Source organism: Talpa occidentalis, unplaced genomic scaffold (genome assembly GCF_014898055.3).
Source record: "Talpa occidentalis isolate TD23 unplaced genomic scaffold, MPIMG_talOcc4v2.1 talOcc4.2, whole genome shotgun sequence".
Taxonomy (NCBI): Eukaryota; Metazoa; Chordata; class Mammalia; order Eulipotyphla; family Talpidae; genus Talpa; species Talpa occidentalis.
The window spans coordinates 106758467-106775743 of record NW_023602073.1 but is presented as its reverse complement, the minus strand read 5'-3'; positions in this window follow the sequence as shown (position 1 = coordinate 106775743).

Sequence of the window (17277 nt, the reverse complement as noted above, 5' to 3'; positions counted from 1 at the left end):
TTTAGCAAATAACAATTAGTAGGTAGTGGCACTGGTGCTATTAAATGCATGAAATAGTTATACTGGCAGATAGGTTCTTGTCATAAAAAATGCTGACCTTAAGTATCATCTGCTTATTATCTCATTTGCTGAAAAGTTATTTTGCATCATTACAATTCTACAGATGTTTCACAGATGTCTTTAAGGATATATTTCTGCAGCTTGTTATTAAGCCAACTTCTGTGCACTATGGCAGATTTCCATAGCATATTAATGAGAACATTATGGAACTGTAAATAAATATGTTTGTAGCAATTGAGATGAAGAGCAGAACTATAAAAATCTAATTAACATTTTAACAGTAAAAAGCTTGATGCCTGGATAGCACAGGAAAATGGTCTTAAGACAGTAGATAAAATGAGGAATTCCCAAGTGGGCTTAAGGGTGAATGAAACACTGCTATTAATATTTAATGGGATATGTCAGATTTTACCATAATTTTAAAGAATGCAAATAGGGGTTACCATAGAAATCACCTTGACAGAAAATTGCACAAAATGCAACACAAACCATCCCTCAAGCAGCCTGGCAGGCTTTACTATGATGTCCGACTCTAATCTTTTCATGTAATCTCTTGATAGTGGGAAAAGATGACAGTGTATATGTGTGTGAATGTGCTCGTATGCCCAACATAATTTGAAAATTATAAGAACAGTATGAACATTCTAGAGGCAGGTATATTCATTTCTCTTTATATCATCATTACACTTTGATAAAGCTATGAATGCCAACATTATTTATGACTTCAACAAAGCATCTGTCATAACCATACTACTACAAAGATAAAGCAACCTCAGAGATGCTCATACTATTTGAATTTAATATGCTAGTTTATATTTTAGTGATAACCTTTCATATTGTGGCTCTGTATATTCAAGCATCACATTTTAACACCTTGGTCTTGCACCAGTTAGACAAGATTCTTTTCTAGATTCAATCTTCCATTTTGTGTAAAGAGTATTTTTTTTTTTTAATCTTTGGGAAAAGTCAGTCATTCATACTCTCCTTTAATTATTCTATAATTATGGTATAAACTCAAAACTCAAAATAAAACCATACTTATTTCTCAGAATCGTTAAATAAAAGGGGATAATATTGTAAATTCTCTTGCCCTTTAAAATGTGTGGAATAGGAATATGGGATTGTAAAAGGAAAGAAAAAACATTAGTTTACTGAACCAAAAGGTAGTGGAGAATGATTATAGAAATAAAAATGTAACAAACAAAAATTGTAATGATTATCTTAAAATGTAAAGAGAAAAATATGACCTTTTTTGCAAAAAGTATAGGTACCATTGGTCTTCAATTAATGGGTTCTATATCCTCAGATTCCAAATGCATGGAGGAAAAATACACATTATGTGGTTAGATCTATGTCGGTTGTATCTGTACTGCATATATAGAGACTTTTGTTTCTGGTCATTATTCCCTGGACAATATAAGATCACAACTGTTCATATAAAAAACTACATTGTATTAGGTATTGTAAGTGATCTGGAGATGATTTAAAGTATATAAGAGGTTGTAAGTAGGTTATATGCAAATAACGCACTGTTTTCTAAAGGAACTTGAGCATTCATGAATTTTGGTAATCATGGGGGGCCTGGAAACATTTTTTAAGATACTAAGAAACAATTGCACATTTGAACTGAATGAATATTATTTTTAACAGCATAAGCATAAGCATTATTTAATAAATAAAATAAATTAATCCAAGAGTTCTACTTTATGACTGATTAAAGATGACAAAAAGAGAAGAAAAATGGAAATAGTGAAGGAAAGGATAGCCTGGACCACAGAGAAAAGATAAGTTGACCTGAAGGGAATGAATAGAGAGATACAGGAAGAGACAGAGGTAGTCAGGAAAAGGAGAAGAAAGACAAATAAAGAGAGACAAAAGCCCATGCTTCACAACTTCCCCTGGAAACATTTAACAGATTTAAAAGCAGAGGGGTCACATCCCTCAGAAATATTTAACAATTAGATAGAGATGATTAAGAAAAGAAAATGGAAGCTTTTCTTATCAAACTCAAAATATTTTGTTTCTTTCTCTTTTGTCATTTGTGTTAGATCTTGGTTTTTTTGTTTATAAGTGTAACCCATCTCTCTCTCTGGTCTGTAAACTCCTAATTCATTTTTAAATCTTCCCAGTTCAAAGCTCCTAACCAGATAGGATAAAAGACTAAAGAAGATCAAGCAAGAGAAACAGACAAAGCTACAAACATATTGTAGGAGGAGAATGAATGTGTTTCTTTCTCTCTGCAACAAAACAAATAGCCAGAAGATTTGGAGAGACAGAGAGTATTGGAGATTTGAAACACAGAGTATTGGAGATTTGAATACCCCATTGACATCCTGGTTAAATACCTGATTAAATAAATAACTATAAAAGCTTGTACCTAACATTGAAAATGAATGTTATTTCAAGTACACACATATTAGTTTAAAATTTTAATTGTGCAAGTCTTAAATGGAAGTATCAACAAGTTTTTAAATATGGAGTAGTGGAACCAGAGGTATTTGCCATTAGTAGATGCAAAATTTGGCTGAGTTTGGAGATAATTATGAAAAGAGAGGACTAAGTGTGAGGATTTTAGCTCTTCTTTTCCTCTTTTTGCTCAGAGGATGCTGTCAGCTGCTTTACATCTCTCTAGGTAGAAGATGAGATGATTTATTGGTTGAGAGGCTGATCATTGTGTGTGTGTGTGTGTGTGTGTGTGTACGTGCTTGTTTATAGGCATACATGTGCACCTGTGTGTGTATTACTATGTACTTACTATATGCTATACTCTATTATCTAACTTAATTTTTGTCTGAGAACAGAGAGGGATGAAAAAGAATGAAGCAGGAAATCTGCAAATTAGATACTATTGTTTGTGACAAAATGTAGGAGGGAATTAAAATGATTCTGTGAGGGTATGAGAAAATTTATTCATTCAACAGGAAAATATTGATCAATACTGTATTCAAGGTCTTTAAAAAATATGCCTGGCATTGCATTTTTACTTTTTATTTATTTATTTATTTATTTTAAGATTTATTTATTTATTTTATACAAGAACCGGGGTACAGACCAGATGCATGGGAGGGTGAGAAGATTCACCAGAGACAGAGTGGGGAACAGAAAAGGTAGAATGACGAAATACACTGCTGAGGGGAGCAGAGGGCGAGACAGGAGAGGTCTGCCGCGGCATGTGGGCCCATCACTGGCCTGCCGGGATCAAACCGACACTGCAGAGGCTGCGGACAGCTTCACAGTGCTATGCTCAGCCACCTGCGCCACCAGGGGAGTCCCGCTTTTTTTACTTTTTAAATATTTATTTTAATTATTCATGCATTGAAAAACATGCAGGCCAGAGGTGGGGTGAGTGAGAAGATTCACCAGAGACAGAGTGGGGAACAGAAAAGGCAGATTTACTGAAGTACACTGCTGAGGGGAGCAATGGGTGAGAAAGGAGAGGTCTGCTGCGCCAAGTTGGTTAGCTCTTTGGCCAGGGATCAAACTCATGCTGCAGTGGCTGGTGATAACTTGATAGCTGAGACTTTAATCCCTGCACCACCAGGGACACCTGAGCATGCTTTTTAAAAGGCTGATTGGCATGACCTTAGAAAACAAGGAAAATAAATAGATGTAGCATTTGTTATTATCTTTGTCAACACTGACTAAATACAGATTATTATACATTTCAGAAAATTCACTATTACCCATGACCCATGATTACTTACTTTTACTAAAGGATAGTTTAAAGAGAAAAGACATGATCTTTTATGTAGTTAAATTGCATTTAACTAATGGATTAGAAATTTATTTCTACATAACACCACATTATTTTATTCCAAAGGATTGTGATAGTTTTTAACATTAATAATTTGTGGTGAAAAAACACTTCTTAGAATTCAGAATATCACACATGTCACAAATATGATGTAATTGGCCTATCAAAACATGCCATTGAGGTAGTTGGGGAAATGGCATCCTCTTTATTCACAGAAATAAAAATAGCTATAGTGACATATTTGAGCATTGAATGTGTTACAGGGCAGGGAGAGAGGCACCCCAGACCCTGCAAACCTGCCTGCTCTAAATAGGTTCTGCCATCCGCCGCATCAACACAAAACATATGAGGCTTTAATGAAAAGGAACTTTAATATAGTTAGTAAACAATACAGGAAAGGCAAAGAATATAGTTTCTACATGAAGCACCCAAAGTTATCCATCCCTTCGTGGGTAAAAGTCCACCCAAGCAGGACTGGCCCAGAGCAAGGCCCCAAAGCCTGCCACAAGTCTAAAGCATCTTCCAGTGGGGACCCACAGAAAAGGATCAGAAACCACCAGACAAGTCTGGAAGGAAAAGAGCAAAATCAAAATCAAGATAAAAGTTGCCATTGTCACCTCCCCACGGGTCTCTCACCCACATCTATTTCAACCAGTCCACGACCAAAAAGACAAGCGCAGTTTCTTCCCGTGTCTCTCTGCTCCATGTGCCTCCTCCAGGTCTCCTTCTGGCTCCATCCTGCTTCCTTCTTTCTCAGTCTCCTCTGCAGCTTCTTCTCTCCCTGCTCAGCTCCACCCTCCCTTGGGTGGGGCAGGGAACCTGGAACCTCCCCCTTTCCTGGGGACCACCCTTTTCAAATGTAGATTGAGGTCTTCAAGTCTGGGACTTGACCCATCCACAACAAGCATGGAGAACTTGGGTGAGTGCTCATCTTGTCCGGAACTCGGCAATCTTAAAAGTAAAAGTAACAAAGAGATTTGAAGTGGTGTTTTTCATAGCATTCTTGTGACTGTGATTTGAGAAAGAAGATTTCACAAATGAGAAATTGTACTGGATGATCCCTAAACTGTCACTTAAAAATGTTTTTAAAGTTTTAAAATTCCACATTATTTTAGTTATTTCCTCTCCCTCCTTTTCTGCCTCCCTCTTTCCTTCTATCTTTCCCTTCCTTTCTAAAAAGTAGATTTAATGGAACACAGAAAAAGAAGTTCCAAGAGTGCAGCTTCAGGCTGGCTTGATTCTGGCACTCAATGATGATATTATTTGGTGCTCATGTTTTTGCCAAATTTTCACTCTCTCCTCAACATAGTGACTTGTTTTTGGCTAGTGCCCCTTCTATTTGTAAGTTAGCTGTGACAGTTCCATGGAAATAAGAAAATGACAATGTCCAGCAGAGGAGAGAAGCAGTTTTCAGTATGTCTCTTCATATATGCAAGAAAACCAGTACCACTGACTTCCCCTCTATCCGTGCCTCCTGTGTCATTGGTCAGAATTGCTTCACATTGTCCATTCCTAGCCAATCACTGACAACAGGCAGCCACAACGGAATCTTTATAAATGGATTGGGTCAATCAGAAAATGCCCTTTCCTCTCTGGAGCTGGAGCTCAAGCCCTCCTTTCTTACTGTGGGTATCTTGAAGAAAATGGTGTCTTTTCATGTGGATTTGCCTCATCCTGGGTTCTACTGAAACTGAATGTCATGAAGTCCTACTCACTTTTCACCCCTAATACCAAACCTTTAATACAGTGGGTGCACAGCATGTGGGCCAATCGCACTACACCTGGTGGCTGCATCCAAACAGCTGAAAGGAGCTGGGAAAAACACACAACCACTACTGGTTTCACCTTCTAACCATAACCTCCATGGGGCAGGGAGGGTGGAGGGAGACTTGTAGTGGGGCTGAAGAATCCTGCTATTTTTCTGTACCTCCTCTGCTGCTTACTCTCAGCTGGTAACCTTGCTTATGATTTTGCTGAGGAAGTAGAGGTCACAGGAGAGAGCTTCCATACAGTATACCTCATTACCTACATCTATGTATTGTGCAAGGCCTTCTTTCACATCCAGTGGACTGTTCAAGCCTCCAATTCTGAGTATGAGATCTCATTCCCTGGTGTCAAGGGTTTCACTCCAAAAATAATGTACATTCTGTATCATGAATACTTCTCTCAGTACTGAACCTTCATCAATATACAACTATGCTGTTGTAATAACTTTCATGAGGAAAAAACCTTTTTCTCCATGTTTCCCTTAAGCCCCCTCCCCCCCCACATTATAACAAAACAAGCTTTCTTAGAAAGTATTGTCTCTTCCTGCCGCCTCCATTTCATTCCTTTCACATTTAGATTAGGTTTCTACCCACACACACCACACCACTGGAAAAGCTCTTGTCCTAATGCTAAATAGTATTTTCATTATACGCAGCCTTCCAGCTGTACTTCCACAGTGCACATCCTTCCTCCTTAGAGCACTCTCAGCACTAGATTTCTGGGAGTCAGCTCTCTTGTACTGACTGGCTGCTGTTCCTCAGCCCATGCAGGTTCGTTCTGACCCCACCCTTATTTAGGAGAGCACTTAGGTTATGGCCTTTGGGGGCCTTTTCTTATCTGGTGACACCTGCTCCCTTGGTGTTGTATTCAGATTTTTGGTTCCTCTCCTAGTTTTCTCAAACTGCAATAGCAACATACCATAAACTGAGTGTCTTATACAACAAATATTTGTTTCTCATTTGGCATCCTCATGCCTCTGTTCTTGAGGCTGGGAAGCTCAAGATGAAGGTACCAACAGGTTTGGTTTCTGGTGAGGACTCTATTCTTGGTTGTGGACAACTACCTTTTTCCTGTCTCCTCTCATGGAAAAGAGAGAGATAGAGAGAGGGTGTGTGTGTGTGTGTGTGTGTTTGTGTGTGTGTGAAAGAGAGAGGGAGAGAGAACCAATGACCTCTGATCTATTTTGTGCTTTTTCTAAAGTACACAAGTCTCATCATGCAGCAATATCCATCTTTCCCATTCTGCTTTTTTAAAAAAGATTTATTTATTTATGCATACAAAAATTGGGGTGAAGGCCAGAGGTGTGGAGGGTGAGAGGATTCACCAGAGACAGAGTGGGGAGCAGAACAGGCAGATTGACTGAAACACACTGCTGAGGGAAGCAGTGGGCGAGTCAGGAGAGGTCTGCTGTGCCATGTGGGTAGCTCCCTGGCCAGAAATCAAACTCATGCTTCAGTGGATGCGGACAGCTTGATAGGTTGCGTCTCAGCTCCTTGTGCCACCAGGGAGCCCCCCCATTCTACTTTTATCTGATTTACTATACTTAATGTTCCTAACGGATTTTCCTGTCACTCTACTGTCTACTCTCTCTATTACCATAATTTCTTTTGCAATTTTTTTTTTTTGTTATGACTTTGGAACCTGTTTCTTGAATCCAACTTTTCCTTCTGAGTTCCAGATTTTCTTTATACGCATTTGTCCTCAGATGTCCACCACAAATTGAAGGTAGTCCAAAATTAAACCTCCTCATCTTTATATTCTATTCAGCATTCAGAAGGATACCTGACACTTGGGTGTTGATGAGGGATCTGAATAGCATCTTATATGTGCACTCAGGATATTTGATGATAGTGGATATTAAGGCTCATCATTTCATGTCTCACTTGTCTTAACTTTGGTTTATCCCCACTTACGTTTTCCTGGTCTTGATTATATTACTATAATCAAATTACAGTTTCCATTTTTATATCCCTCAAATTTTATATAACATTCAGAGATATATTTTTATATTCAGCTCCCCTCATACAGACAAAGCTTGTGAAATTATGATGGTCACTTTTTCACAGATGAGAGTACTGAGAAATAATGAGGAAAGCTGACCTGTCCAGGGTCATACAAAGGGGAGGTCATGAACCAGAAAATTGAACCCAATTCTTTTTTTTAAATTTATTTATTTATGCATGCAAGAATTGGGGTGTGAGCCAGAGGTGTGGAGGGGGTGAGAGGATTCACCAGAGAGAGTGGGGAGCAAGAACAGAGAGATCTACTGAAAAGCACTGCTGAGGGGAGCAGCGGGCAAGGCAGGAGAGGTCTGCTGTGCCATGTGGGTCATCTCCCTGGCCAGCTGGGATCGAACTTGTGCTGCAGTGGCTGGCTATAGCTTGATAACGCTGTCTTTAAAAGAATTGAACCCAATTCTTTTAGGTCTTTGTTGAACAGTTTGCAAGCACTCTGTTTGAATCAATTCACTTTTATTTACTTTATCTGTGATATTTTAAAAAATCTATCTCTTTATACATTCTTCAGTGTATAAAATCCACAACAAAGCATTCTAGAGAAAAGTCCTGTATTATAAGATAATAAAAGCATAAAGAAAACTGAGAATACTTCCATATGATGATGTTTTCATTTAAAGGATGATGGAAGAAGGAAGGAGAGAAAAAAAAAATGAGAGAAGAAAGAAAAGTGTATAAAAGGAAATTGTTTTGGATATTAAAGACTGCACTTGTCCAAGTTTAAATTGCAAACATGAAAATGTCTTTAAATTATCAGAGTTCTAAAATCTCCTCACTGTTTTTTCCCCCAATATGGTTTTCTCAAGTTTCTTATTGTATCAGACAGAACAAAAAGCCTTTTATTTGAAGAAAGCTACTCTGGTGATATTTTAGGACAACAATGAACTCAGTACCAGAAATCACATAAGAAATCCTATTCTTATGAGACTTTTTCAAGGAGAGATTTGCAGGCTCTAAAAATTATTCAAGCTTCACATCTAAACAACTATTCAAGCCTTTAATGTATTTTCAGTTGTTCAAAGGTTAAATCAACATCCTGTATTTTTTCTTCTTATTTATTTTATTATTATTATTTATTATATTGCTTTTTAGTTTGGGTTGCCACCAAGGATCCAATTTTTAGCCATAAGGCAAGGAAGAGGCTTGCGGCCAGTGCTACGATCAATGCTAATGTTGCTCTTTAGCCAGCTAGAAATTGGATCGAGGTATTTCTCTGGAGTCTGAAATCCTCAGGTTATAAGACTAACATTTCCTAACACAAAGCCCAATCTTATTTAACCCTGCTTCTGGGCGTTATACATTTTAAAACTATTTCACTTTCTCAAACAGTCTCCAACTGACTGATGTTGTAAGCATGAAGTTTTTTTTCTGTTCATGTAAAAGGAAGTATATTACAAGAAATGAGAAATAAAGTCAATAAGAATAAGGTATATGCACACACATTAAAATGAATGGTGTGGCCATCTTACCTTAATTTGTTAAACATGCAAATGGCTGATAATAAATATTACTATGGATAATTGAATTCCAAATGTGTCTAACTATAAAGTACAAGTTGGGTTTCGTATTTTGAAGTTCTTATTTTAATTACTACAAGTCATCATCATTTTATAATAAGAATGGATTAATGGAAATCTTTAAAATATAAGACCAACTGCAGCTGAAAAAGGCATGTTTGTTATCTCCAACTGACTCTAAGATTAGAGTAGATATTTGTATATCAACTATGGCAGTGAATAGCTTGTGAGTTGATCTCTTTTTCTTAGTGAATCAAATCTTGTTGGCTCCTTCCATTAGCATTTCTTTTTTGTGTTTATCTAGTAGTTGTATTTCATTTAGTTAACGTTAAAAGGAATTTGATCTTTTTTCCAAAGAAGTATGTCAGTATGAAAGATTATTTGGAAATATGCTTTCCAGAGTACTTATTTTAATGCCACACATGAAGATTTCCTCATTCTACCTTCTATGGTTGCTAACATCAGAAATCTCCAAGTGTATTACTTATTTTTTGATACAATTTTTATCGCTGAGAGAGGTTCTGACTGCAGTGTAGCTGTTTTCAGATTTGGAGCTCTAGTGGTTAAATCAAAGATATAATATTGGCCAGTGTGGCTTGGGAGTGCAAATCAGTTTTCCATTTACTCTATTTATAATCTTTTAATAAGGACTTCTAAATTGTATGTAGTGGATCTCAGGGGTTCATTTGATTAACATTTGCTCTGGTTACCTTTCAATCTATGGCCCCTCTCTCTTGACCACATAGGAGACAGCTAACCAAAATTGGGACAATAAGCTTTTCCCACAAAGGAATTGAGCTTAAGAAAGGAAGGATGGAAGGTGGGTGGGAAACTAGTCAGCCTATGGTAGCCCTTCTGAATTCCTATCACAGAAGCCTCTGGAGCTGCTCAGATACTCTACCTTGAAGCAAAGAACCAGTGATACTTCTAAATGCCTTGCAGTTTGGATTTATGTCTATTGTGTTAGAGTAATTACTAATAGCAACTTCCTTCACTCACCAAAGTCTCTCAGTTTATGACTACCTTACTTAAATGGTTTTGAATAGCCTTGATGGACATTTCTACCATGAAGAAAAGTAGAGATGATGAAGTGATCAGCAAGCTACTATGTTTTTATATTGTCTTTCTTATTTTTAAAAGGAGATAGCATGCAGTTCAATGGGTATAAAGTTTCAATTATTAAGATCAATAATTTGTAGATATTTGCTTATACATTGTACCGATAGTTAACAACACAACTTTGTTAAGAGGGAAGATCTCTTAACAAAAGAGATCTTACTAGAATAAAAGAAGAAAGAAAATGGCAGATATTTTTAGAGGTATTTAGTGGTTTATTTCCTCTGACTATTCCTCCTATCATCTATCCCATTTTTTCCCATCTATCATTTTTTTTTGAGTTTTACTTATATTTTTTAATCAGTGTAGATTATTTTTTATCATAACGTTACTATGGTGTAAGCTAATCTTGTTTTTTAATCCTTCTTTAAGGCCCTTTAACCTCTTATTTTTATCTAGAAAAGCTCCAAACCTGGAAAACATCAAATCATAACTTAATCTGGTTCAAACATCTCGCTATAGAATATCAGCAAAACACCACTTTACCATAGGCATAGTACAGAGCAATAGTTTCCAATGACCAGCAAGCTCTGATACTGTAGCTGATCCTTCTTGTGTACTAAGTCAGTTCACTCTGTCAATTTCCACGATGCACTAAGCCCTTACTTCTCTTCTCAACACCCAACCTGCCATCATTTTCCTATTCTCATAGACTGTATCATTAATTCCTCTTCACAGAGAAGGTGGAGACCATCTGGCAGGAACAATATCACCTTGCATTGAAATATGTACCCAGTTTTACTATATCCAGATGCATCCCCAGTACCCTTCCTTCCCATGGACTTGAGTTCCATTCCTTTATTCCAGAAGCTTGTTCCTTCAGTGTTCTTTCTCTCCAGTGCTTACCATCTTTCCCCTTCTCATGGTTTTTACTCTTTAGCATAGTTTTGAATTTTAATACTCTCAGATCCCCAAGTTCCAGCTGTTCCAGAAAATTCACAGTTCTTCAGTGTCTTTACATGATGACATCTATATGTATTCTTTGTGAAGTTACCCCCCTTTCTCCTTTAATTAATCCCTAAGTTCATTCTTCTTTGAACATCATCAGTCTTGTCTTCTGTAGCTACTCCATGAAGATTGTCTGCCTCAGTCTTCAAGTGATCTGCCACCCAGTGCTCTCCTACATCATAAGTATGTTATCTTCCTATTTGGAAATGATTTACTAATCTGATTTTCTCATTATACTGTGAGCATTTTGAGAAAAAGGACTGCCATTCATCTCTCCAATTTCAATTGCTTATTCAGAGTAGCTTTCTTTATCAATATCAATTTCATTAATTATTTCCCCACACACCTCAGCAGTCTAACAACATTGATTATAAGATATTTCTGTAGGATATTTTAGGATAAGGGTGGTTCTCTAAAAATAAACAGATAGTTATGACACTGGAGATAAGATCTAAGAAAGAAGGAACATGGAACCATAGAGAGATAGCTGGATAAAGGAAAGAACAGAGATGGTGACTAGACCTTTCAGATATATGGGTTTTACTGAAGATATACTATACTCAAAGTTATGTAGTTAATGGTTATATTGTGCTTCCTGTGTACCCTTATCAACTTAGTTCATTCTCATTACTACTCTATGATGTAGACATTGTGATCACTGCATTTTACAAATGAAGAAATCAAGATTCAGGTTGTAAACAACGTGCATAGCTAGTAGATAATGAAGGTGGGATTTTAGTACAAGAAGACTGATTCTTAACCATAAGAACAATTATAGGACATGCAATTGTCTGAATTGACAATTCATTAATTAAAATAGCTAAAATCATATTTAAAGTGAGCTACTTTATTTACTGTTGCATCAGGTAACACCACACTCATAAAGAAATGGGAGTCATGGAGCAGGCTACATAATGCAGGATGCTTCTGAAGAGCAAGATCCTGGCCTTTTTATTGATATACAGCATTGGTTGTAAGGGGGCGGAGCAAAAGAAAAGTGGAAGGATTCAGGAGGAAGGAGATTAAAGAAAGGGGAAGAATGTAGAAAATCAGGGATTGTGAGTCTGCCCTCCAGGCACTTCTTATCTGCTTGATGACTGGGGAATTAGGGTGTGATCAGCTTCTGGGGTCCTTCGCTATACATCAGTCTTCTGTCCCCTGGAGGTTCCTGGTCATACCTTGGGATGTATAAGTGGGGGGTATGTGTTATGCATCAGTCATCAGTCCCCTGGGTGTTCCTGGTCATACCTCATGGTCATACCTTCCCAGCATGATCCGGCTGTGTGCTCTTGTTTGATTTGAAGGGCACCTTGCAGGGTTGGGCTCTGTACTTAACTGAATGGGTCATTTTGACCTTGCTTAGGATTTAGAACTGTAGGTAACAAAATGGTTGCTGATCAGGCCTCTTAGGAGTAGCAGACCCACACTTTACTGAAATCCGTGAAGAATATCTTCATTCCATTGTAAATTAGTCTTTTTTTTTTTGAAGCTTTTTCTGCTTTAGCCTCAATTGTAAACATGTCAGTATTTTTTTTCAGGGTCTAATAATAGCTTATTAAAAAAATCAACTTCAAAATCACAGAAGGTCTGGTTATCCAGCTCTTAAATTTTGAGTATAAAAATCTAAGAATTTTTCTTTTAAAGATAGCATTCCCATATGAAATGCTTGTAATTTGCCTTTCTGTGAAAAGCACAGGTATTTGCTAATCTGCCAAATAAATCTACCTGTTTTCACTCAGCTTTAGTGGTTTTTCTGCATTAAATGTAGATAAATGGAAGAACCACTGCACCTCCAAAATGCAGCCACTTAATTCTCCCATGCAATTTTCCTCATTGAAGGTGTCTGCTTTTAAACAGATTTGATGAGTTTTGGGAGATTTGACTTCAAAGGGGCTCTTGAATTTTTAATCACCTTGCTTAGGAGCAGTGTTTTCTTGGTGTGTCTTCCATTTTTCTTTTATATGGGGAAATTGTATGCATTTTTACTAAGTCATTAATTTCTATTTGAAACTCTGCTCTCCTTTTCATACATGCATGGCTTTATAAAAGTGGGATAGGTTTTATTTTTTTTTTATTTTATTTATTTTATTTTTTTATTTTTTTTTATAGAGGCATGTTTTTTTTACTTATTTTTATTTATTTGTTTGTTTGTTTGTTTGGTTTATACATGCACTGAGTACAGTCAGAAGCGCGGGAGGGTGAGAGAATTCACCAGAGCCAGAGCGGGGAGCAGAGCAGGCAGAAGGACCGAAGTACACTGCTGAGGGGAGCAGCGGGCGGCAGGAGAGGTCTGCGCGCCATGTGGGACCCTCCTCGGGTGGCCGGGGAGCAGCCGGGGATCAAACCGGCATCGCAGAGGCCGCGGGCAGCTTCGCAACCCAGCGCTCAACCGCTGCGCCACCGGGGAGGCCCAAAGTGGGATAGGTTTTAAATGCTGCAGGGACTGGATAGTGAAAAGAGGATCCAGCAGAGATTTAGCCATATCCTACAAATGCTTGCTGTCAGATTTTCCTTTTCCTCTGTTTGACACCAAGGAATCCCTTACAAACATGTCGATTCACACCAGCATGCTGCATACTAAATTATGAAAACAGTGTTCACATGTTAGCATAAAAAAAGCAGACTCATCATGTGGTATTGTTCTGAAGTAAAACCTTAGCGATCAGGCGAGAAGACTATCCATCAGTTATTTCAATATTTTGAAGGCTATAACATTGGGTGGATGTTTGACTCTTGCTGGGGGATGGCAGATTTGTTGTGATCTTACTACATGATTTTGGTTTTGATTTGATGACAGATGTTAGAAGAATAATACTCAACTTTGTGATGTGTTCTAATACCCTTTTGGTAAAAAAAAGAATCTAGGTAGTATTGAATAATACTGTAGTTGTATTTGTTAATTGAAGATGTGCTTTGTACTTTATTTCAGAACATCATTACTGAATGGCAGAAGAATAGTTATTATTTTTAGCAAATATGAAACTGGCAGTATTCCTGGTATGTAGTAAGCCCCCCTACACACACACACACACACACACACACACACACACACACACGGGAAAGTTGTTGGGGGGGCTCTCAGGTTGGGTTTTTACTTTTAGGATATACTTGTCACTTCCAGAAACTAATAATGTTTTACATGTACTTTGTTCCAATGTTTTTTGCATAGTATACTGGTTTTAAATATGATGGAGTTAAAAAAAGTGGATATATCTGTGACAATAGCAAGATCTATAGTCATTCTCTCATTTTTCTCTGATTCAATAATTTAGCTATTTAAAATCCTTATCATATGTACAATTGACAGTTTTAATTTCTGTTCCATATTGGGGTTGGGAATCATTAGAAGACGAAAATGCTTCCACATGTACACAGTGGAAGGGATCTCAGTGACACCTAACAATAGAGGAATAATTGAAGGGGAATTAATACATGGGAGCAAATGTCCATACTGCTAAAACAGCTATACTGGTTTCTTTTTTGAATTAGCAATGGCAAATGAATTTAAAGGGACATTTTTCTGTCCAAGCCATCCTGAATACTAATTTCAGATTAATTCAAGTATCTTTTAATCATGTCGTTACATGGAAAAAACAATATAAGTGGCTTTCCATTCCCTAAAAGACATGACCACATGTCATAATGATATTCAGTGTCTTTTTTTAAAGGATTTATTTATTTATGCATGTATGCATGCAAGAGCTGGGTGCAGGCCAGAGGTGGGGAGGATGGGAGAGGATTCACCAGAGAAAGGATGGGGAGCAGAACAGGTGGATCTATTGAAATACACTGCTGAGGGGAAAAGTAGGCAAGACAGGAGAGTTCTGCTGAGCCATGTGGGTCACCTCCCTGGCTGGGGATCAAACTCGTGCTGCAGTGGCTGTGGTTAGCTTTATAGTGCTATCCACACTATCCCTTGAGCCACCAGGGAGGCCCCCTCAAAGTCTTTTTCTAAGAGGCTGAGTGAATATGATACCTTATGTAGACTCTAAGTTTTAGCTTTTGGCCTCTACTAAAGAATACAATTATGGTGTCTAATCAATAGAAATCTTCTTACTTACTGTTAGTAACAATACAATTTTCAAACATTTATTATGTGCCAACTATTGCACTAAATCCTTTGCATGCATTATTTCATTTACTTAGCACAACCTGTGCAGTAGGTTTTTTTGTTTTCTCCATGTTGACACACAGAGAGATGGAGCTTCCCTGAGTTTGCAGTGTTCAAAGTAACGCATGACTCTACAATTGAGTGACCACAGCTTCTACTTTGCTTCAGTTTCCCTGCAGTTTCTCCTTGGAGTCTACCTTTTACTAATCGCTTGGGCTTAATACTTTGGTTGATCTGTCTGTCTGGATTTCTGTTTGCTTTTGCACCTGAACTCTATCTCACATCAAACTTAGCTTTACAGTTCCTGCTCCTTAGACCATTCTCATTCCTTCAGATAATTTCTTACCTTCACTTCTTGCTGGGGACATCTTCCCTGCCAGTATCCTGAATAAACAGTACATTAAGTCACCTCTGCATCATCATATTCTTTCACCTGCCCAAAAGCCTTTGACATCTAAGCCAAGTCTGTGGTTTCTGAAAGTAGCATTATCTAGTTTGCCTTCCTTTCTAAGTGAGCTCTTTGCCTGTCTGCAGGCCCCTCCTTCTTTTGTCCTCTGAACTTGGGTTCTCTGAAAGGTGCTGATCTTTTATTGTCTCTCTCTTTTTTTTTTTAAGATTTATTTATTTATTTATACAAGCTCTGGGTACAGTCAGAAGTGCGGGAGGGCGAGAGAATTCACCAGAGCCAGAGCAGGGAGCAGAGCAGGCAGAGTGAAGAAATACACTGCTGAGGGGAGCAGCGGGCGGGCAGGAGAGGTCTGTGCGCCATGTGGGACCCTTGCCCTGCGGCTGGGGATCGAACTGGCACTGCAGAGGCTGCCGGCAGCTTCACAACCCAGAGCTCAACCACTGCGCCACCGGGGAGGCCCTTTCATTGTCTTTGGATGTTCTGTTCTATCTCTCTTTAGAATTCCTAACCACTCCCACAGGTTGTTATTGTTATGTGGATGAGTCTGTAATATGGTCTTCTCTCAGAACCTACCACGCAACTCTTGGTGCTTGCTTGACAGCTGACTATTTTCAACTCAAACCAATATATATATATATTTTAAGATTTATTTATTTATCCATACAAGAACTCTGGCATAGACCAGAGGTGCGAGGGGTGATAGGATTCACCAGAGACAGAGTGGAGAACAGAACAGGTGGATTGACTGAAATATACTGCTGAGGGGAGCAATGGGCGAGTCAGGAGACGTCTCCTGCACCATGTGGGTAGCTCCCTAGCCGGGAATTGAACTCCTGCTGCAGTGGCTGCAGATAGCTTCATAGGCTCCGTCTTAACCCTTTGCACCACCAGGGATGCCCTCAAGCCAATATTTCTGTAACCAGTCTTACAGTCTCCATAGCTCTCATTTTTGCCTTGAACTTATTTTTTATTATAACTTTTCTCAATATGGCATCATTGGTTTACAGCATTGCATATGATTCAGAAATAGAGGATCCCACCTTTTCAAGTATATGTCACCACACCACACAAACCTTTTATTAATATCCTTACAAGTATATCTGATAACTTGCTCTGGTTTCAGTAGGATTTGATTTCTCCTCATCTTTCATATATTGAATTGAGTGACAACAATAACAATAAAGATTAAGGCTTATGTACTGTAACTATGTGCTAGACAGTGTTCTAAGTTTTTACATGGTTATCTCTTTTGAACACTTGAAGTGTGAAGTAGCTATTCATTGTTATTCCTACTTAAGGGAGAGAATCTCATCAATCATGAGTCCTGTCCTGTTGATGTTTTGGTTACAAGCTCTCCCTTATCCATCCTTTCCCTTATTGGCATGAGCATCTATAATTTATATTGGTATCCCTCCAAACTTGAAGTGATCTTTTTTTCTTTAGACCTTCCTTCCTTAATAATGTGTTCTGCATTTTTGCTGAGGATCATTCTCCCTAAAATATTGTTTCGATAATGTCATTTTCTGGCCCCAGGACCTTTAAAGACTACTCATCTTTTGTATAATACAGTCCAAAAAATT